This window comes from Molossus molossus, unplaced genomic scaffold, assembly GCF_014108415.1.
Source record: "Molossus molossus isolate mMolMol1 unplaced genomic scaffold, mMolMol1.p scaffold_m16_p_14, whole genome shotgun sequence".
Taxonomy (NCBI): Eukaryota; Metazoa; Chordata; class Mammalia; order Chiroptera; family Molossidae; genus Molossus; species Molossus molossus.
Window position 1 is genome coordinate 32328928 of NW_023425349.1, and position 23826 is coordinate 32352753.

General features: G+C 45.4%; 1 protein-coding gene across 1 annotated transcript in view; it reads right to left on the reverse strand.

Moving 5' to 3' along the window:
- The window catches only part of FRMPD1 (FERM and PDZ domain containing 1), an 81143-nt gene extending 57560 nt beyond the window's left edge, over positions 1-23583 (reverse strand). Inside the window, exon 1 of the mRNA XM_036261603.1 lies at positions 23184-23583. The gene's annotated coding sequence lies outside the window, so the exon portion shown is untranslated. The remainder of the gene's footprint in view (positions 1-23183) is intronic.
- Positions 23584-23826: the final 243 nt, after the last annotated feature.

Consider the following 23826-nt stretch of genomic DNA (forward strand, 5'->3'; position numbering starts at 1 on the left):
CATGCCACTGAGGTCTCTACGAGATCTAAGAACCAGGCCAGATGATACTTGCTGTGTTTCATCTTGAAATTCAAAGACCCACATCCCCTGGAGTTTCTGGAACTCCTAAAGTAACCACGGCATTGGAAGATACAAAATCTCTGACCTCTGCGTTGTTTCAGACTCCAAATGACTGTAGAGGTGTCAGGGATCTCAGACATATCCCTAAGGACTGAAGACTGTCAAGACTTTCCATTGCTTTTGAAGGTCACCAAACTGCAATGACTATTTAAAGGGGATTGTTAGGAAACGGCTGCCAAAAATGATTTAGCGCATTGATTTTTATAAACATATATGACTCTAATTAAAAGAATTCATTTGCATTATATATCTGGCCTGTGGGTAGGCACGTGCCTTCATCCAGGGATCCCCAAAGACCAAACAAATAACTACATCAACCAAGCCATCAAAAGAGCTCCCTGACTCAGCCAGGTCTGAGCAGGAAATTTAAATGTCAAGAAAACGACCTGCTAATGGTTTTAGTATTAGGCTCTGAATTGCTGGGCTAATGGAAGAAAATAAGTGCCTCGATAATCCCCAAACATTTGAATCTTTTCTACAATCCCACTGCCAAGAAGTCATCTGGCCTCTAATTGTTCTGTCATTCACGGTTGGAAGTTTTATTGCTAGAAAGTTTCTTTACATAAAGCTGAATCCCACCTCTTCAACACTTCAGTCCTCCACAGTAGTGCTGCTCCTGCCTCTCCCACGACCACCATCCAGAGTAAGTCAGCTCCCTCTTTTATATATCAGCCTTTCTAGATTTGAACATAGCAGTCTTTTTTTTTTTCAATTACAGTTTCTTTTCTTTTTTTTTTTTTTTATCCTTACCTGAGGATATTTTTTCATCCTTTGTTTAGATAGAGCGAAAGGGAGAGAGAGGAAGAGAGAGAGAGAAATGTCGACGCAAAAGTTACACATCGAGTGGCTGCCACCTGCACAACCCAGCCAGGGCTGGGGACAAACTGCAACCGAGGTACGCACCCTTAGCAGGAACTGAACCCGGGTCTCTCTGGACCGCAGGCTGACGCTCTAACCACTGAGCCAAACCGGCCAGGGCTACAGTTTATTTTCAATATTATTTTGCATTGGTTTCAGGTGTATAGCTTAGTAGTTAGACAATGTATCCTTTGCACAGTGTTCCCCTCAATATTTCTAGTACCCAACTGGCACCGTACATAGCTACAGCAATATTATTGACTATATTCCCTAAGTTGTACTTTACATCTCCTTGAATATTTTTGAACATAACAATCTTGTTGTCTTCAAGTCTCCTCTGCCCCTCAATAACATCCTCAGTTCCTTCCACAGTTCTTCATATGACAGGATCACCTTAGATCACCCTCCTCTGGGCACACACCAGTTGGGCAAACTCTCATGAAGGGCATGGATCCCCAAACTGAACACACTTCTGGTTGTCTGAAACAAAATGATATGAAAAGGCAAACTCTCTCAAAATATTTTGCAAATGGAGAAGACTTAATGCTAAGTGATAGCTATCTTACAAGAAAATCCACAATAAGGATGTAAACCCTTCAAAAGGGATGTAATAAATGATAATGAAAGACTTCAGGAAACTAGTACCTGCTAGTAAGAAATGAAAAACATCAATGGAGGCAGTAAAGGAAAGCAGAGAGCCCTGGCCAGCTTGGCTCAACGGTTAGTGTTGGCAAACAGTCCCAGGCTCGATTCTGGCCAAGAGCATGTACCTCGGTTGCAGTTTGTCCCCAGCCCTGGTTGGGGTCGTGGGGGTGGCAGCCAATCGATGTGTCTCTCTCACATCGATGTCTCTGTCTCTCTCTCCCACTCTGTCCGAAGATAAGTGTAAAAATATCCTCAGGTGAGGATTAAAAAATAAATAAATAAAATAAAATGGCATAATGCTTAAAAAAAGAAAAAAAAAAGGACAGAGAAACCAGAGAGCCAAAAAACACACAAGATTCATGGATATAAACCAACTGTTGACGCAGAAAAACACACACAAACAAGAAACCAAAATGCATGTCAAACATCCAGTCTTTTTAATAGTGAGAGAACCAAGTGCCAAACTAGCATTTTCTCTTAAACTAGCATAAATAGAAGTGTTAAAACCTTTTGACCACTGCCCCCCACCTTGGCTCCTATGACATCTTTCTCCTCATTGTCCTCCAGTCTCTCAGACTCCACCTACTCAGCCTCCTCGAACTCCTCTCCCCTCCATCAGCTAATTCTGGGCTGGGGTTCTCAGCTCCCTTTCCACCTAAATAAACAGTATCTATTTCTCACCCAGCAGTTCCCAAACTTTGCTGCACATGAGAATCACCTGGGGAGCCTTTAACAATCCCAGGTTGCACTGTAGACCAACTAAATCAGAATGTTTGAAGCTGCAAGTCAGACACTGGTAGTTTTTAAAGACAACCCCCTCCCCCACCCCAGGGATTCTGATGCATAGCCAAGTTTGAGACTCATTGCCCTAAATACTCACCAGGTGATGTCATGGACTCCCACAGTTTCAGCTGCTTTAAGAACCAGTGGCCTCTAAGATCTCTTTACCAAGGTGCGCAGTAAGGATGTGAGCCAGTCATATCTAAAACAGGATTCACCATCTTTTTTTGTGCTCCCCTTCTCCAATCCCCCCATCCAAGGTGGAACATCTTGTTGAAGAAGACTACCTTCTCTAACTTTCCAAGTTAAAAATTTGGGAATCATTTCTGACTCTTTCCCGTTTCATGCCCTGCACTGAGCCAAATACCAAGTTCTACTGACTTTGCTCCCAATTATCTTAACCTCGCACCTTCTCTTCTTTCTTAGGGCTACTACCATAGTTCAAACTCTGATTCTGTCTGGAATACTACAATAACCTTCGAACCAGTGTCTCTGCTTCTAGATACACTCTCCATCAATCTATCCTCTATCGGCTGCCAAAATGATACAACATGTAATTCTAATCACGTCACTTTGATTTGCAAAATCCTTCAGTGGTTCCCCTTTGTCTTTAGGATAAAGTGGGAGCTCAAGAATTACAATAATATTACTAACGCAACTACTTTAACAATACTACTGTTTCCTGTGTGCCTGGCACTGGGCTAAGTAATTTACATGCATCATCTTATTTAATGCTTATTACAACTATCATTTACAAAAAGGACACTGAGGCATGAAAAGGTAAGTATTTTGGCCACATACACACAGCAATGAAGTGGCAGAAGTGGAATTTTAAATCAGATCAGTTAGTCTTTGGAGCTGGAACAACCATTCCATCCCACTGCGTCCCTCTGGGCCTTGGGATGGCAGTCAAAGCCTTTTGTGATCGGGCCCTGCCTATCTGCCTATCCATCTCCCTCACACTGTCCACTCCAGCAGAACTGAATGACCTACTGTTCCCCAAACAGGCCCTGAATTCTCACACCCCCACGCCTCTGAAGATGCTTTTCCTCTGCCTGTCCACCCGTCAAGTCCTATGCACACTTTAATGAATGTGCAAGGTAGTACACTGGACTACACAGAACAAAAGAAAAAGTTATTTGCAAATATTTTAGAGGAACTCCTATTTACATTTCTAATGTCGATCATTTGATGTTGCCTTGGTTCATTACAGTGATCATAGCTCAGTGAGAGATAATGGGCTGGTCCCACACCAGCATTAATGTTCTAAAAGGAATTCAGATTGAGATGATGCTTTATCAGACAAATGAGTTCTGAGAAAGGAAGGTGGGCTTATCTGTTATACCACATGATTATTCCTCAAAGCGTAACCACAACCAGGACCCCATGAAGGAGTTTCAAGTCAGTCTTCCCTACACAGGGGTCCCAGCTATGTCTTTCATTGCAACCCAGGCTCTGACACTCCGATTTCACAGGTCATTTCACTCATGGTCACAAAACAAGTCAAAAGCTAAATGAAATTGTTTTGTTTTCATTTATTTTGGAATAACACCACACATCATTCCTGTTCCTCCTCTGCCTTTCCTTACCTCATTTAGCCTCTGTCTCCAACAGGAATCCCTTTCTTAGAGAAAGGACTTTAAATGCCTGAATGGAGGTTTATCATGGACTAAAGAACAACCAGTGTCTCACAGCTGTTTCTCCTGGTTCTCTAAACCCCTTGCTCATGTAAAGGAACTCTGGCCATCAGCATCCTCTGCCATCTCACCTTGCACAAGGTGAAAAGGAGATGCAGGAGGTGGTTCATGGGAAAGTACCCTAGATCATCATCACCCCAGAGTGGCAGTCCCCAAAGTAAACTCAACCTCAAACGGTCCTAACTTTTGTCATGTCAGCAAACTGCCAGACTACCACACCTGTAATATACACAGTCTGTGTAAAAGGATTCTCCTTTAGTTTCACCTTAGACAATAATATTCATTAAATCACAAAGTTTGATCATGCTGGATTTTTTTTTCTTTCTGATACACATTAAAATAAATATACGACTATTTAAACAAAAATGTTCATTCACACATTACCTAAAATCATCTTGGGTACCATGTGGTACAAAGACAAGCCTTTGGGACACATGGGTTCAGGGCATCGTCATGCCACTCAGATTTCACATCTGCATAATAGGATTAGATGTCTGTTAGGAAGGGTTTAGCCTCTTATCTAGCTCAGTACAGATGGCCTCGGCATGGCCCTTGGGAGCTACAGGGCGGCAGCAGGAACAGTCAGCACTAATGGGGCCTAGGCTGTGCCTTTCTCTTGCTGGTAATCCGAGGGCACAGGGACCCAGGTCGCTCCAAGTAGAAGACTAGAAGCTGGTCATTCAAGCCATCCAACTTTATCAGATGGACAGGGAGCTCTGGAAAGGCTGTGGGAAAGGGCTGATGCTACCTGCAAGGTCTCACCTCACTGCAGCTATATTTGAAAGGGCCTCGTAAGCAGCCTCAAGGTGAATGGCAGAATGACACTGCTGGGTCGGCTGTGGCTACCGAGCCCCTTGTGTCCACCCTGGGCAGGAACAGAGCAGTGTATAGGCCGCAGGAGTGGGGAAATCAATACCAGCTAACATCACATGCCTCACTAAATTAGTCTGACCAAATATAGCAGGCTAATTTTTAAGTTGATAATTTTGTATGGCTCCCGAATGATGTTATAAATATCCAAATGGCCCTTGCCAGAGAAAAGGTCCCCCACCCCTGGACTATAGGGAGACAGAAGACCTGAAGTCAGGTTCCTGTTCTGCTACCAGCAGGGCGTATGACCCAAGTCATTTCCCTTCCCCCTCTGAGTCTCAATTTTCCTATCTGTAAAGTTTAGGGGTTAAGCATGGATGAATCTGGAAAGCACTGTGCTAAGTGAAAAGAACCAGTCACCAAAGACCACATATTATAGGATTTCATTCACATGGAAGTTCAGTATAGGCAAATCTATCGTGACAAAAAGTAATCAGTGCTTGCTTAGGCTGTGGGGATTGGGGAATAGAGGAGAATAACAAATAGAAAACTGAGTACCCTCATGGAGCTTACATTCTAGCGGAGGCTCTCACTAGACAATAAACAATAAATATGTTAAAAGAAATTAATTAAGAACCTTAGAAAGTGGTAAGGCTGGGAAGAAAGCGAGAATCAGATTACCAGTGCCATCAGCTGGAAGTCAGAGGTCAGCCTAAAGTTCATTCACTTTGAGACCTTGTCATATGTTCTCCCACTCCTATCTCCAGAGGGCCCCAGAGTTCCTCTCTTTCTCTCCAATTATCTAAGTCAAACCTCTAGTTAGGTGCTTCGCTGTGACACACATGGACAAACATCACCATGGCTCCCCTTTCCCTTTCTTCCTCTCTGAGTCAACTCTAACATCCACACTTTCATTCAAGAAACGCTTATTGATTAGCAGCAGTGTGCCAGGTACAGCGGCTTAGGGAGACAGGGAGACACCCTCCAGGAGTCTGTAATTCATCAGGGGAATCTATTTACAATTCAGAACAGAATAGAAGACACGATTTGCTAGAGACTTGAGCAAAGGTTGCACCTCGCTCTCCAGTTTTCAAAACACTCTCATGGGCATGGATGATCTCAGTCGGTGGTCACATCCCGATCCTCCTCCTTCCATGCTATGACAGTGCTGCTGGGCTCAAAACTCTTCCCCAGTGACCTCTCTTGTCAAGAGCACAGGCTTTGACATGACCTGGGTTCCAATCGTAACTCTCACTAAGCCATGTGCTAACCACACATTCTTGGACAAATACCTTAGTCTCCCTGAACCTGTATTGTTACACGTGAAGTGGGCTGACTTCACCTACCTCACAGTAAATTATATATACGTGAAGTATTACCAGAATGCACTGGTAATACTGGTAATGCAAAGTCTTCAATAATGGTAGTTATAACAATGTTGTTGTTAATTTCAGGTTATCCTCTTTTCTATATTGTGACTTAACTGTTTCATCTCTGTCTTTTTTGTCTTCCTAACATAATTCCTAGACTGCTTTTCTCTCCAACTGCCCTCAGTCCTAACAACTGGGTAATGAATTATCGAATAAATGAATCAAGAAAGGGGAAATTGGGGTGACACAGATAGAAAAGGCATAGATAAGTATCAGGTTTCTGGTTGGGTAGCTGGAGATGGTGGTCCCTTTCACCAGAGGAGAAAACACTGGGAAGGGGCAGGTTTACGATGAAGAATGAAGGGTTTGGTAGGGAACAGCTGAACTGGGGTACTTGAGGACCATTCATGGATGTGTCCAGTAGATAGTTGGAGCTAAAAATAAAAACTAGGCAGTCCTCAGGTTGAAACCATGAGAATGAATGATTATCCTGAGAGAAGCTGCATATAAAAATCACTGAGCTCCTTTAAATGACACCAATGCTCAGGCTCCACCAGCCCGAGACAGGGATTTAACTGGTCTGGGGTGGGGCCTGGGCAGGGTTTGTTAAAGGAGCCCCTATAATTGTACTGTGCAGCTAGGGTTGATCACAACTAGGGTAGAATGCGCAGAACTAAGGAAGGAATGAACAAACCCTGGGTGGCATTATCATGTCAGGGGCTGAAGAGCCAAGAGAGTCTTGAAGGAAATTGAGAAGAAATGGTCAGAGAGGACTGAGAGCAACCAGAGGAGCCTGGGGAGAAGGAAGGTTCAAAAGGGGTATGGAAACACTTTGGTGGTTCTTCCATAAGTTAAGCAGGATTATCAATGACCCAGCAATTCCACTCCTAAGTATATACTCAAAAGAGTTGAAAGCAGATTTTCAAACAAAAACTCTTAAGTGAATGTTCATAATGACCCTATGCACAATAGCCAAAAGATGAGAGCCACCTAAAGGTTCATCAGTGGATGAATAGATAAGCAAATTGTGGTATATCTATACAATGGAATATTATTCAGTCATAAAAAGCAACGAAATTCTGACCCATGCTACAACATGGAGAAGCCTCAAAAACATTGTGCTGAGCGGAAGAAGCCAGACACAAAAGGCTACATATTGTACGACTGCATATACGTAATATCCAGAATAAGTAAGTCTACAGAGACAGAAAACAGATTAGTGGTTGCCAGGGGCTTGAGGGAGGAGGGAATAGGGTGTGTCTTTTTAATGGGTAAAGGGCTTCCTTTCAGGGTGAAGAAAAAGTTCAGGAACTAGATAGTGTTAATGGTCGCACAACATTATGAATGTACTCAATGCCACTATAGTGTGCACTTTAAAATGGTTTTTAAAGGTAAAATTTATGTTATATGTATTTACCATACACACACACACACACACACACACACACAAAATATATACATATATGACCAATCATTCCAAGTCAGCCACAATAACTGAAAGATCCATCTTAAAAAGGGGCCAGACTTGGCAATTGGGACCTTCACAAAACACATTCTCCCTGGTGCCACCGACAGGTGCACAGCCACACAAAGTACCCAGGGGCTGGACTAGAAGCTCGTTAGAGCCTTCCCAGCCCTTGATGGGCTAACTGGCTTCCTCTGGGCCAAGGGCAACACAGAAGGTGATGCTCGAGGTCTCATAAGGCACCCATTTTATGGTTGTAGTTATCCTGTGCCTGGTCTCCAGCCGGTTCTGTCCAGCCGTCTTTGGTTCAAATTAATAGCAATGGCATTAAGTCGATAAGCCTCACAGCATCCCAGGGAGGCAGGTCACCCTCAAGCACATTATCCCCCCTTAACAGATGGGGAAATGATGCCATGGGAAGATTAAATAACCTGCCCAGCCTCAACAGCCTGCCCCAGGTGGAGCATGAGCCAATCCCAGCCCTCATGCCAGCTCACGAACGGAAAATGCTCAGGGTAAAGGGTCCCATGCAGTGAGGATGATTTGCACAGTAAAGGTGAAAAAGAAATAAGCACAGAGGTAATCCTTAAAACCACTCCAACTGTCTCTTTTTCAGTGTCTTCCAGAATGCCATGAGAGAAGGATGGTTTTTAATACACGAGTCTTAGATGAAAGATGGCGTGGGTGTGGATACAATGAGAGGACAAAACAGGCAAATGACCTCAGTGACTAGGATCAAAGGAAGGGTCAGGCCAAGTGGGGTTCTATCAGTGACCTCTATCCTCTGTATCCCATAGGGCTCTGCACAAACTGGTGAACTCTGGCCTGAAATTATGTCCATTGTATTCCTTTACACAATGAGAGCTGGGACATCTAATATGGATAAGTCTCTAAGAGGCACATATGGATAAATTGCACCATCCCTGCAGTCAAGAATCTTGAAATATCATCAAGGAATATTCACAAATCTCTAGAATACGAGTAAAAATTACTAAAAACTACAGCAGAGAGGCTGGTAGAATGTCTGCGGGTTGAACTGTGGGAGATCATATCCAGCTATGGATACAGTAGGGTGATACCAGAGCAGGCCTTGTGGAAGAGGTGACCAAGCTATGAAGAAGAGGAAAGTGAGACCTGCAGGAATGGAGAGAAGGGTATTGGGGACAGTGTCTGGGGAATGGTATAGGAAATGCATAGAAAGGAGATGGCACAGGGCTACCTTGCAGATAAGTTCAGGAAGAGGAATGTAGGGGACAACGGGTATGTGAAGCAGGGTTGAGAGATTTAGTGTAGGAATGGTAGGTAAAAAGCCGTATCATCAAGGGTCTTAAGTATGGGACTAAGGAGGTTAAATTTCACTTCTAGCCACAATGCTCAGCACCGCAGCTTGTTCACAGTAGGCACTCAATAAATGTCGGTGGAGAAAAATGCAGAAAAGCAATTTAATTTGTGGTAAATACAGGACAACTGTGAAAGAAGACACCAAAAACATTGCCTCAATTTTTTAATCAATTAATATCTAATCAGTACAACTCCTAAGTTTATTTTAACTATCTAAATATATGTTGTGTTCTGCCCCAAATGGAGACCATAGTACTTGCCATCAGCTTCTTACCCATGAACATTGTGAAAATTAATGATGAGGTAATGTCTGTGAAATGTTCAGAGCTCTTTGGAGATGTGTGGCAAAAGGCATCACTATAATTAATATTTAAAGAGATTCTACCCAGCTCTGATCTCTTTTTCTGCAGACTAATGTTACGTCCACAGGATAAGGTGATGCCAGATTGGCCTCTAAATAAACCTTTCCAACAGACAGCGCCCAAAGCAGGTGCCTTCTCCTGAGTCCCTTACATGTGGCTGATGAAACCACCCCAACAAAGCAGGAGTGGTTTCCGACTTGGTTATCCAGGTTTATCCAAGGATGCAGGGGCAAAACGCATCAGGTAGCAAAGCAAAACAGATTTCAAAGGTGGTCCTCTTTGGGACCCCATTGTTTAAGCATGAGTCCAGTGAAGACTTCGAGGGGACTCATTTTAGTAAAACCCACATCCTAAGCCAGTTAACATTTTTAGGTCTAAGGCAGTACCTAAGAAAAGAAGAAATAAGAATAGCTCCCTGAGCTCAATTACAAATGGAGTGGCAAAAATAATTTTAAAAGTTCAAGGGGAAAAAAAATCAATCTATTTCCTTCCCCCAAAGCTTTCACTTCTATAAATACATTCACATAAATGGACCTAAGACCACTCTTCCTTTCGAAAACACTACCTGTCTGGAATTTGCAAGATAAACGATGTGCCTGTATTGCTTCCAACCCAACGAAGCTCGAACAATGCTCTCCAACAGCTTATCTCTTCTTACATAACACTCACTTCTTCCCTCTAATCATAAAAGTGATATATGCGCATGGTAGAAAATTTTGAAAGTTTTCTTCCTGGAAAGAAGAGTATGAAAAAATTATCCACTATAATCCACAAGTTGCTAATTACTCTTTTAGCCTTTTGGGTGAAAATACACATTTTCTTTCTTTCCATTAATTTTTAGATAGAGTGGGAGGGAGGAAGGGGTCGGGGAGGGGGAGAGAGAGAAAGAGAGAGAAAAACATCAATGTGAGAGAGACACATTGATAGGCTCCTCACGACCCCAACCAGGGCTGGGGATCAAACCGGCAACCCAGGTATGTGCCCTTGACCGAGAATCAAACCCATGACCCTTCAGTTGGCAGGCCAGCACTCTAACCACTGAGCCAAACCTGCCAGGGTGAAAATACACATTTTTGATATAATTGGGAACTTACTGTATATACTAATTTATAGCCTGATTTTCCTTTTAGAACAATTTTCCCATCTCCCTCTTATTCTGCAACCATCGCTTTCACACAGATAGAAGGGCCATTTGTACACCAATCCCCTACTGCTGGACATTGGGCTTACTTTAGCAATGTCTGAATTACAACAATGTTGAGATAAACATCTTTGCATAATACATCTCTAATTATTCACTTAGGATAAACTCCCAGGAGAGGCACTGCTGGCTGGAAGACTATGCAAGTTTTTAAGGCTTTAGATACGGACAAATTGTCCTCCAGAAAGGTTATCCCAGGCTCACTCATTCAGTCAATGGGAAAGCTATTTCCCCCAACTGCTCCACTGACCCCTGATTTAGTAGAGTTATGAAGGGGGGTGCTGCTGCTTCTTTTTCCTTCTAATACTCACCCAAGGATACTTTTCTATTTATCTTCTGACAGAGTGGGAGGGAGAGAAAGGGAGAGAGAGAGAGAGGGAGAAACATTGACGTGAGAGAGACATATCAACTGGTTGCCTCCCACAGGACCAGGGCCAGGGGTGGGACTGCAACCAAGACGTGTGACCAGAATAGAACCCATGACTCACTGGTCTGCGGACCAACGCTCTTCCACTGAGCCAAACTGGCCAGGGCAGTGCTACTGCTTTTATTTGCAGGTTTTTAAAATTATCATAGATGCAGATTTCCCCCTGTATGTTTAGTGTCTATGGTATTTTTTCAGAGTATTTTTTATTGTGTGTATCTATTCATTGGAAAACCAATATCTTATTCCCTCTCCAAAGAGTATTTCCCTCACCCCACCACCAAGGGCAGCCCAATGGTCCCCCTGCTCAGCACCTGCTATCCACATTTTCACCTCAGTGCCTTCTACTCCTTTCTTAACATTTCACAGTTCCAGTAGTAAGTCAGACTCAGAACCCAATAATCAGTCATTTATTTGCTCGTCCTGTTATTCACCTGATGTCTCTTGGGTGTCTGTAATGCACCAGATACCATACTAAGAAAGAAGTATAAACAAAACACTATGAAAAGTTCAGAGAGGGAGAGTTAATGAGGACCAAACAGCAGTGGTAGACTTGAATTAAGGGATAACTTGAGGTTTATTGGTAGGTAAGGGCACAAAGCAGACTAGGCAAAGGAAACTGCACAAGCAAAGGTCCTGAGACATGCTAAAGTGTTTGTGTTGAAGGAATATTTTCATTATTAAGGCATGAGAATGAAGTGCTAAAATGAGACTGAAAAGTTAGCTCATGCTGAATTCACCTGCTGTTGTTCTGCTCTCTTCCCTACACCTCCGCTCCGCTTACAATCCCTGGCCCTTCTCCAATGCAGACTCCTCCAAAAAGCCTTCTGGAGAACCATCCTCACCATCCATCTCTCCACACTTCTCTGCCTGGGGCAGGAATCCGGGCACTCACGCCATTCTACTCAGCAATCCCCAACGAATAGATGGATCTGTTCGCTGACCCCTGCATGTACGTTTTATCAGCCCAGCTAGAAAAGAAACTTCTGGATAGTGATACATTCTCTCATATCCCTAGCCTCTCAACAGTTGGTTAACTTATAATAGGCAATCAATAAGAGCTTATAGAATCTAACCAAATTAAACCGGGTAGAATAAATACAAGAGAAGGGGTAAGAGTGCACAGTTTGTACACATCATTAACTATCATTCAGACAACTGGGAAAATTGAAACTGTCTTTGAAAATTAGCTTTGAACACAATCGTGGCAAAAGATAGATTAATTCTCTTTAGGCATGTAATTCTGTGTCTACCTAGACATTGCTCTGTTAGGCACACAAATGGTGCTTGTTAAATTGTACTGCACATCCCAAGAGCTCTGTGAGTAAAGGTCAATATATTCTGGAGATTTGGATTTTTTTTTCTTTGCAGAAAGAGAAGAGAGAAAACAAGGTCCCTAATACCTGCCATCGCTGCCAGGATCTTCCATATTGATAATTCCAATTCAAAAAGGAAAAATTCTAACGCCACCTGGGGAGGAGCCAGTCTCCAGCATTCATGCTTTCATTCAGGCAACAAGCATTTCGGGATCATTCTTCCCTGAAGGCAAAGAGCCCATTCATTCCTCAAGTGGCTAGTCTCTCCCTTTTCTGGTTTGGATTCCTCCAGCCCTGGGTTCAGCCTCTACCACAGCATTCATCACAATGCCTTGCTTGTTTGTCCCCACACTGGGCTGAGACCACTACAAGGCTGATGACTGTTTCTCTATCCCTGTGTGCCCTGGGGCCTAGAACATCACCCTCCACATGGTAGATGATCAACCTATGTTGTGAAATTAAATGTAGTGCCAGGGCTGTAAAGGACCTGAGAAATAACCCAGTCCAGAGATAGGAAACTGAGGTCCAGACAGAGGAAGCAACCTCTCCAAATACACATAGAGCTGGTGCTAATTAGTAGATGGAAGAGAACTCCAGGATGTTAGCAATGCCTGAGGAGTTAGGAGGCTAGGGGCTTACCAGAATTTGGAAAGGATGACAAGTTAGGGGAAAATTAAGTTTGGGTCTGGACAGTCCCTAAGACATGGAACAAGTCTTTCTTCTCTTCTCCATGACAGCCCATCAGATAATATTAAAAAAAAAAAAAATTAACATTTATTGAATATTTACCACGTGTAGGTGGAAAACAGCAATTGTATCCTCCCTGTATCTTCTGTAAGTTTAACACTCAGAGATAATCAATTAATGTTTTTAAAAATCCTAACCCAAGGATATTTTTCTATTTATCTTAGATAGAGTGGGAGGGAGGGGGGGGGAGAGAGAGAGAAACATCGATGTGAGAGTGACACATCAACTGGTTGCCTCCCAAATGACCCTGACCAGGGCCAGGGATGAACCGTGTGCCCTTAACCGAAATTGAACCCGCAACTATTTGGTTCGTGGGTCAACACACTAACCACTGAGGCAAACTGGCCAGGGCAGAGATAATCAATTAAATAAGCAAGTAAATAATGTGTCTCAGGTCATGCAGCTAGAAAACTCAGGTCTGAGTGAATAAAAACCCGGCACCTTCTCCTGCACTTAGTCCTGAGGCTATGGGGCACTAAGGAAGAGCAGCTGGACCGAGTGAGCAAGTTCACAGGTAGGCGTGGCCATGTCCCAGGACAAGGAAGCTCCAGAGGCTGGATGTTAGGTCTGCAGCCTTCCCACCCTCTGAAAGTACAGAGAGCAGGGACCACCCCTCCCTAGTCCTAGACTGACAGGCCAGACTCACTATGAGAGTAGGTATAAGACAGAGAAACACAGAGCCCATATTTGCCCTTGACTTAGCTAGGGCACCACTGGTGACTGTAAAGAGCAATGAGGGCAGCTGGGAGCCAGAAGCAAGTAAGGCAGGCAGTCATCCTAATCACAGTCCTTCATTTCATCAGTCAACACTGTATGCTCAGGACCGAGCCCTCTTTTCTGCTCTGGACGAGTGAGCAGCAGGGCTCAGCCCCTGCCCAAGAGAAGCTCACAGTCAAGTGGGGCCGGTTTCACAGAAACACCCTGTGACCACGTGATCTAGAGAGTGTTATCGTGGAGGGGTGAAGGGGCAGGAGTGGGGGAGCTTCCCCCGCCTGCAGAAAGACTTTCCACACAAAGCAGGACATTTTGATGTGGGGATATTTCCAAGCAGCTACATCAAACCAGCCTTGTCAAATGGAAAATTGTTGTTCTTTAAACCCAGAAGCAAACTGAGAAGCAGAGATCTCTGAACTGCTCCCATTCCCTTGTTCCTAGGGCTCCAAGCCGTGCAGTTGGAATATCTGCCTTACTAGATGATCCTTTAGGTCTCTTTCCAAACCTGAGGTTCTTCCTGTTCAGCTCTGGTTGGACGACCCGGAAGAGGGCAATCAAGGGTCCTGGTGGGGATACAACTGAGGGCACCTTTGGGTGTACTGCTCTATTGGCCTTTCCCCTCTTTCTCTCTCTTACTCACCCATTAGGGCTCAGTTTAAATGCCAGTCCCTCCTGGAAGCCTTCCTGGATCTCAATCAGGGCATGCCTAGCCCTCTGCTGACATGCAGCACTGTGCCCTGCACTGACTTGCTGCCAGCTGCAGACAGGGCAAGGACTGATTCACCTGTCTCCTCCTGCCCCTTCCTGCCCTCATCACTGGGCAGGCCTTTCTTATCAAAGCACATTAAACTGTATGGAGCAGCAGTCCAGAGCCAGTAATCCTGGAGCAGCAGTGACAGCCTTGAGCAGAGTCGGGAACTGCTCCATGCCAGACCCTCTCGGGCTGCTGTTCTCCCTCTGCTTCCCCCAGCTCCACCACTGGCCTCACCAGACTCAACACTCCTGCTTGCCCTAGGCCTTTCTTGCACTCTGGAATATCAACTGCAAACCAAGTGGTGCACACACTCTTTGGTGAAAAGTGAATTTTATTGTGCATTGCATCTGGAGAGCCCATTAGCCAGCAGCCAAATGAAGATCCCACTAAAAGGACCATGGGACTTGCCCTGGCTGGGTGGCGCAGTTGGTTGGAGCATTGTTTCATACACCAAAAGGTTACAGGTTCAATCTCCAGTCAGGGCACATACCTAGGTTGTGGGTTCGAACCCCAGTTGGGGCACATATGGGAGGCAACCGATCAGTATTTCTCTTGCACGTTGATGTTTTTTTCCTCTCTCTATCTTCCCCTTCTTCTCTCTCTAAAATCAGTAAAAATATATCCTTAGGTAAGGATAAAAAAATGTAAAAAAGAGCCATGGGGCTTTTGAAGCAGGTCAGGTAAAGAGCACAAAGGTCACACTATAACACACTTTCCAGGCTGCAAAGCCGCATTTCCTGATTTTCTTTTTTTTAACAGAAAGAGATATGTGCTTGGGCACTGAGAATATAAATAATTTCCCTCAAGTTCAATGAGGCAATCTCTGAGTAAATTAGAGGAGAAATGCAAGGGCATTAAGCCTTCCTCTATGTGTCGCTTATCTGGCCAGAGCACGTTCACTGTGGGATCTCTCCTAAGTCTAAGAATTGGTAATGAATATTTTAATAGCCTCAGCTTCTCCTTCCCATTGATAAAAACTCCGCTGACTAGCCAGAGCATGCTGGTGAAAATAAGGGAGTAGACCAGCAAGACCTGTGTTTTCCTGGGCAGCCTAATCCCTAAACCCCCACCCACATCTGTGAAACAGGGCTGATTAGAGCAGCCCCAGCATCCTCCCAGCAGTAGCCACGATGCTACAGAAAGAGACATGAAACATGCAGAATGAAGACCTGAGGCTAGTGACTACAGAGAGCGGGCTCAAATACAATTGAGAGAAAAGACAGTCACATAGGTGAGGAGAAAGTGGAGACCCAAAGACTAAATGAGGGCCCCTAAAAAGTATGTCCACACCCTAATCCCAAGAATTTATAAATGTTACCTTATTTGGAAAAAGTGTCTTTACAGATGTAATTATGTTAAGGATCTTCAGGCAGAAGTCTATCCCAGGTAATCCAGGTGAGCCCTAAATCCCATGACAAAGTATCCTGGGGAGAGTTGACATAGACAGAAAAGAAGAGGCAATGGGACCGAGGAGGCTGAGATTGGAGTGATGTATCCACAAATCAAGAAATGCCAGCCCTGTCCAGCTGGTGTGCCTCAGTGGTTGAGCATCGACCCATGCACCAAGAGGTCACCGGTTCGATTCCCAGTCAGGACACATGCCCACATTGTGGGCCCAATCCCCAGTGGGGGGCATGTAGGAGGTGGCCAATCAATGTTCTCTCTCATTGATGTTTCTAACTCTTTCTCCCTCCCCTTTCCTCTCTCTCTAAAACCAATAAAAGAAAAAAAAAAGAAAGAAATGCCAGCCCTGGCCAGTTTTGTTTAGGGGTTAGAGTGTTGGCCTGCAGACCAATGAGTTGCAGGTTCGATTCCAGTCAAGGGCACATACCTTGGTTTCGATTCATTCCCTGAGGCAGCTAATTGATGTGTCTCTCTCACATCCATGTTTTTCTCTCTCTCCCTCTCTCTCGCTCCCTCCCCCTCTATATGAAGATAAATGGAAAAATATCCTCGGGTGAGGATTAAAAATAAATAAATAAATAAATGCCAGAAGCTAGAAGAGGCAAAGAAAGGATTCTCCCCTAGAACCTCCAGAAGAAGCACCGCCCTGCTGATACCTTGATTTCAGACTTTTGGTCTCCAGGACTGAGAGAATGAATTTCTGTTGTTTTAAGCCAAGATTGTGGTGATTTGTAATAGCGGCCACAGTAAATCAATACTAATGAGGGATCTGCATCCCAGAGTGGGGGCCGAGTCACCCAGAGCCACTCCACGTGAGCCTCTTCCCAGCTCACCAGGTCTCTATGACAGCAACATGCATGTAGTTCCCCAGTGGCCCAGTGTGGAACCCATAAGAGGGCCTGACAGCTAATTCTAGGGGGTCCACGGGGAGCCTAACTGGGCCTCGGCTGTGCTAACACAAAGACAGACTCAGAAGTGGGGCTGCTGTGGTCCTCCAGGCTGGTCAGGCCCCACCTGCACAGCTGTGTCAACTCTCAGCTCGGTCCCTTTCAGGGCACTGGATAAACTGGGGCATTCTGACTGAAGAAGCGAAGACTCAGGGACCTGATCCCTTTCTTTGAATGTCCAAATGGCTTAAATGGCTGTCAAGGGGAAGAAGAAATGGATTTTTGTGTGGGGCTTCAAAGAGCAGAATCAAGGCCAATGGGGCAGCCACTGCCTGGAGGGAGAGTTTGGTTCAGCATAATGAAGAACTTTCTAATACTCAGAGCCAAGTGACAATGGCATAGGAGTGCCTCGGGGATTGGCGAGTCTAAGCAGAGAGACGCTGTCTGTGCTGGGGGAATTCCCGCACCACACAACGGCTGCTCTTGATCATCTCCAGAGTTGGCAACCCTGTTTCCAGGTCCAGGATTGTTAGCTAAAACATCCTGCATGAATCTAGGTTTTTGGAATATAGACAGGGAATGCTCTCATTACAAAACTTATACAGCTTTTGCGAAAAACTAAGTACTGCAACTACCCTGGAATGAGCTCAGGAAAGAAATAATTATTTCTTCTTGCTCCTATAGACAATATGTCCCCTGCCCCCAGGAAGGAAGAGGAAGAGCATATATCTTTATATGAACGTCACCCTCTAATCTGACCAGGAGCCAACGGCACAGGCACCAGCAGCAGGCGAGCACTGGACAGCCTGGGCTCCGTGTCCTTCTCCAGGGAAAACCAAAGAGAACAGAGACTCCAGCTACCAATTGAATTATTTTCATAAGAAGAAATAAATGCCATCCTCATCTTTATTTTAATAATTGCCTTCCTTTTACATCCTTCTGAATTCTACATTTGGAACAAAGGAAATAACAAAGCCGTTAACTCAGAAGCTTAATTGCATCAATGGTCACAAGTGAACCTTGGAGAGGTTGTTTTTTGGGGGGTGGTGGTATTGCTATTGCTGGTCGTGACAAGGTCTAGCCGACACCCTACCTTCTGGATACTCAGAGAACAGGAAGCACACAACATTTCTCATCTGCCTGCACATCTGTCTTCTCTTAAGTCAAAACCTCAGAGAACTAAGCACCATTGCATCTGGATGAATTCCTCTGAAGCTCTTTCTGTTTAGGATTTTGAAAATTTGCCATGTTACCCTTTTACTGAAGCGGCTAAGCTCAGATCATTCCTCAAGAGAGGTCAAAAGCACATACTTTAGATTTACCACCATATCTTTTCTAGCCTGTAATTAGTTCTCTCTCTCTCCCTCTCTCTCTCTCTCTCTCTCTCTCTCTCTCTCTCTCTCCCCCTCAAAAATAATCAGTGTTAAGCACACAAATCATTTTGCATCAGCTTGTGAAAAGATTGGAAGCCTGTATCATTTCTAACCATTGACAAAGGGTCTCCAAACATCAGGTGGGCCCCTGAAAATAGTGTCATTTCAGTGCAAATAATGGCTTACTGCCCTCCCATCAATGGGCCAGCCACCAAATTGAGCTTTCCACTGTCTTTAGGCAGAGAGTGAATTTTTAACTTTCATATCAGAGCTGCGTAATGTCATCTGTAGTTATCAAAACAAATTTAAGGCTCTGTTATCCTGCTTCTGTGAAGGTATATAAAGTTTGCTGTATATCTTAGACTACAGTAGAACTACAGCTACAACAGCTGTGCATAAGTCAAAATTGTATATACTGGATGGTGTTAAGAACACAGGCATGTCTGGTATTTGAAAGCTTCCCATACCAGATCTTTTGGTATGGTGAAGAATCCTTTTATGATATAAACAATTATTTCCAAGTTTATCTAGCTTGAAGGTTCAAATTTTACATAGGATATTTATTAAAATCGGCGTTACTGAAAACCGAAATTCAAAATTCAGACTCATCTTTGAGGCTACATCAACCGTTCATCAGATGAAGAACCTAAATTTCGGGGCATCCGGATGCTGCAAGTGAGCTCAGCTGACAACCACAATCCCTGAGCTTCAGCATTGTGTTTCTCGCTTGACTCTAACCAGATCTCAGGAAAAGCACAGGCTTTTGTCAATCCAGTGCAACAAACACATATCACACTTGCACTAGGGCTAGGCTCAGCTGAAGGTTAGAGGGACACTGTGCCTGCCCTCCCAGGAACTTCTCAAGGTCATGGCCACAAACACAAGTGACCATACACAAAATCCTTCAAGGTTGACGGCTGTGGTATCTCCATGAGAGCTACTAAGTGTAGTGGGAGATCAGGAGCAGAAGAAAACCCTGGAACAAGGGGACCTGGAAGGCAGTTCTGAGGGTAGACAGTATTTAACTGGCGGGCGTGAGCAAGACCACCAGGGCTGAGGCACATGCTAGGCCGAGGGTCCAAATGGAGAAGCAAAGGCCTGGAGACCTGGTGGTGGGAAGGATTAAGTGTGGTGGGGTGGGGGGACTGAGGAACTGAGAGAAGGGATGGAGACAGCCCATCATGTCTGCCAGGCTGAGGATTCTGGATTTCATTATCTTTACACAAGGGACTCAGTGAAAGTCTCTGGGCCACACTTTTAAAGAAAACAGAAGCCTGGGGTAGAGAGAAAGAAAATGGAAATATGAGGACATGTTTGAGAGAGACTTAAGTAAAAATAACACGACTAGGTGAGCGACTAGATTTCAGTAGGGAGGAATCCAGAGAGAGGGTAAGTTCATAGAGGACTGTGCTTCCCTGCTGTGGAGTTTCCAGCGTGGGAGTGGGAGGGCGACGCTGGCCATCGTTCCCACAGTGAGTGGGCAAGGCTAGCCCTACCCATGTTTCCCTTTTGCCTACTGATGAGCACCTCCAGGGACGCTACTCTTCAGGGCTTACCAATGAGAAAGGGGATGAGGGAAGGGAAGAAAGGGGGAGGGAGGGTGGACAAAGAGAAAGAAAGGGGTGAGAGGGGGAGGGTTAGAGAGGGAAAGAGAGATGAAGGGAGGGAAGGAAGAGACCCCGAAGAAGTGGGTCTACAGTGGAACACCCCTAAAGCAGCAGCAGCAGCAGCTCACCACTCGGGGCCTGATCTTGCAGCTGAGAGTGCTGAGGCTGAAGAGTCCCTCTTTTCAAAACTTCTAAACCAAAGTTTTGTATAGAAGGAACAGAAAACCTGCTCTAGAGTCTCCTCAAAAGAGGAGATGGGGATGAGGTCTGTGCAGACGGTCTGTCTGGTCCTACAACAGACCAAGCCCTTTCAGGCCTCCAGACCTTCCCCTTTGCCTGGAACAGTTCCCCTACCCTTCACCCCCTCAATTTAACTTTTATTTGGTGCTTCCTACATACCTGGCACTGTTCTAAGTAGTTTACATACATCGACTTATTTAATCCTCACAACAACCCTGTCAGGTAGGGTTATTATTCCAAGTTTATTTTATTTTTTATCGTTGAAAGTATTACAGATGTCCTCCTTTTTCTCCCATTGACACCCTCCTTCCCACGCCCACCCCCTCCTGCTTTTCCCAACCTAATGTCTGTGTCCATCGGTTGGGCATATATTGAAGCCCAGAAGATTAAATAACCTGACCACGAAGCTGTTCTGCTCTTGCAGGGCTGGCCTGCCCCTCCCTCGGCTCTCATCATGACTGGCTCCTTCTCTCCTTTGGCTCTCAATGGCTCAGACAGGTCTTCCCTGCCCACCCTCAAAGGGAGCACCCCACCTTACCTTCTCTCACATTACCCTGCTTTTTTCCTTCCCAGCCCTCAGTATAATCTGAAATTATTTATGTGTTTACTTGTTTATTGTGCTTCTCCAACTAGAATATAAATCCAGGAAAGCAGGAATCTTCCCTTTTGTTCCAACGTATTCCTGGAGCACCTAGAATAATTCTCTGGCACAGGGTAGGTGTTCTATGCATAACTGTTGAATGAACAAATGAAAGTATCATGGATTCTACGTGATGCTACACAGGGTCATAAAGTATTGCACCATCGTCCTTTATATCCTCTCCTATTCTCCTTCCTTGACTACTGCAAATCCCCAGCAACCTACAAAGGCCGACAGGACCCAGTGCCCTCTTCTTAGTATATATAGACAATGGTAATATATTTATAACTGTGTCTGACTGTCAAATCCCGTCATCTGGGTACTTGAGCATGTAGTCATAAGCTTGTGGGAAGCAGGGACTGTGTATTCCAATTAACCCTCTGTGGCTTCCCAGCACCTAACAGTATTTACAGGGCATTGGCTGCTATTGATGTCAGTGCCTGACCTGAGCACCCCCATAACGAGAAGCCCCTGCCCCTTGAATAAGGAGGGACCTTGAATACAAATGACATTATCACAGGAACTCCATCCTGGTGGTGAGGCTCTAAGTTAATATATCTGCTAAAACAAAAAGCACCATTTGATACCTCAGTGGTATCTAGCAACATTTATGGAGCTTGCTCATGAACACACCAATAAAAGGAACTGTTATCAAACACCCATTGTAAGCAAACACTCAGGCACTTTTACACATGATCTCATTTAACCCTGTGAGTTTGGAATTACTATTATTCCCCTTTTACAAGTGAGAATAGGGAGGCTCAGAGGCACAATGTTCCAAAGCCAGTGTGGATTCAAGGCCAGTTTCAGAGCCTCCTGAAACTCTGCCCACTGCCCTCTGCTCTGAAGTGTCCTGCCTCTCTCGTGCTTCCATCAGACTCACTGTTCTCCATCTGGGCCCCTCACTGTCCTGACTCTGTAGCTTTGCTCAGACCAGCTTCTTGGCCTACAATGGCCTTTCCACGTTCTACCACCTATTGAAATCCTCTTCGTTCTGCTCTTCATGGTGCAGGCTTCCTCAATCTGCCCAGTTGAAATTCACAGTACTCAGTGTTCCCAGAGGTCCCAGGTGTTGATAACTCCCAGAAGGGCCTGTGATCTAATCCTTTTATCCTTCACTAGAACCCGAGCTCCTTGAGGGTAGGGCTGATTGATATTTTCCCTGTTTGTGTCCTCATGAATAAGTGGTGAGCAAGTGCTTGCTGAACCATCAAAGATTGAAGAACGGAGAGACTGGTGGCATTCGAATGCATCTGAGAGATCAAAGTTCCTGGACAAATTAGCTTCAACTACCAGATATGGGGCAGGAAAGGCAAACATGTACCACAGCTCTGCCATTTTCTTGCTCCAGTCACAAAGCTCTCTCACTAGTGTTCTGATTTCATACAGCTTGACACTTAAAACCAGGAAGTCAAGGAAGGAAATAAAATAATAAAATCACTTCCATAAGAATCCTTTCATAGTAATGGATTTCACCCACACACTGGGGAAATGATCACTGCAGCACGAGAAGGATAAGAGATTGGGCAAAAGAACAAAGTTCACCTTGTAGGATGAACAAACCTCGAACCTGTTCTGCTGTAGCTGCACCAGAATTCACCTGTCCTGGAAAACATGCACTTGCGAAACTGTAGGTCTCTCCCACCACACCTTTGTTGAACACCCACCAAAGGATGCTTGATCCGGAATGATTTTACATTGGCTTGATTGGAAAACCTCTCAACCATTGCTTTAGACTAGAAACAAGTAGATGCTGGCCTCTGTGTCAGGACTCCTAGAACTGTACATTATTTTTTCCCAAATAACTATTTTGAGGTTTTTACAAAAATAACTGACTCACAAACAGAAATGCTTCCTGATCTATAAGCCACTTTGAAAACAAATCATTATGCCGCTGAATATTTTATGATGGTCCAAAGCACTGAAGGGGGGAAGGCTAGCATTCATCAGTACTTGCCATATCTATTTCGGGATTCCCAAAGTAAACTGCAAACGCCTCCTTTATTTTCTAAACGCCCATATGCAAGTTCTGGGTGGATTCCTGGCGAAATATTGCCTCTACCCAAACTGGCCCTAACTACAGAGACCTGGAGATTCTACTTCTCCTGATTTACGGAGGAAGGACCTCAATGATCACCTAGTGCACACTCTACCCCCGCCCCCCATTTTTTATAGTCTGCAAAACCAGTGGGGGTACTTGCCCAAGGTCACACTGCCAAGTGGATGGCAGAGGAGCCACCGGGAGCCAGGGACCCGAATCCCAGCCCTGGGAGCATCGAATATTCTCAGAGGCTGTCTCAACACCCCTCCTAAAGCTCAGCCAAAGCTGCCGCAGGTTTGCAACATGAGCCCTGATATTGACTTATGTGGTCCCAACATTCCTCTCCACCCCGGAGAAACTCTGAAGCTGAGACACCCCTTGACTCACAAAGTGGCAATACAGGCATGGCGCTTCAGGTGACCGTCCCTGGCGAACCCCTTCAGGTCCAGGTGTGGCTGTCGAGACCCGGCAGGGCAGGCTGGTCGGAAGTCACTCAGAAAGTTGGCTCTGGCCGTGGCCGCACCTGAACCCAGGTCTCCTGCCTCCTGATTTGCCGCTCTTTGCACTACACCATGCAGATCTCGAAAACTTAAGCAACACATTGATACTGTATAAAGATTTAACCGTCGCAGGCCCTGAGCGAGCCCGCGGATGCGCCCCTCGCCAAGAGTGGGAACAAGACGACTGGAGGTGGTGGCTGGTCACCCGGAGCTGGTGCTGCAAGCAGAGCGCACGGCGGAGGGCGGCGCGGAGGAAGCCGAGCGGCAGGCAGTGTGCAGCTCGCGCAGGCCCGGGGCTCGGGCACCGGCAGTCCCCCCAGAACTTTGCGGCGCCGGGACCTCGCCCTTACCTGCAGAGGAGGCGCCGCCGTGCGGACGCGGACCTGGCGCTCTCGGCGAGGGGCGGCCCCGCCCGGCGGGCCTGGACGCGTGCAAGGCTCGGGCAGCGGCTCGGCTCAGCTCGGCTCGGGCTCCGCCTCCCGCGCCGCGGCTGCAGCCGGAGGGGGGGCGTAGGGCCGGCCGCACCCGCG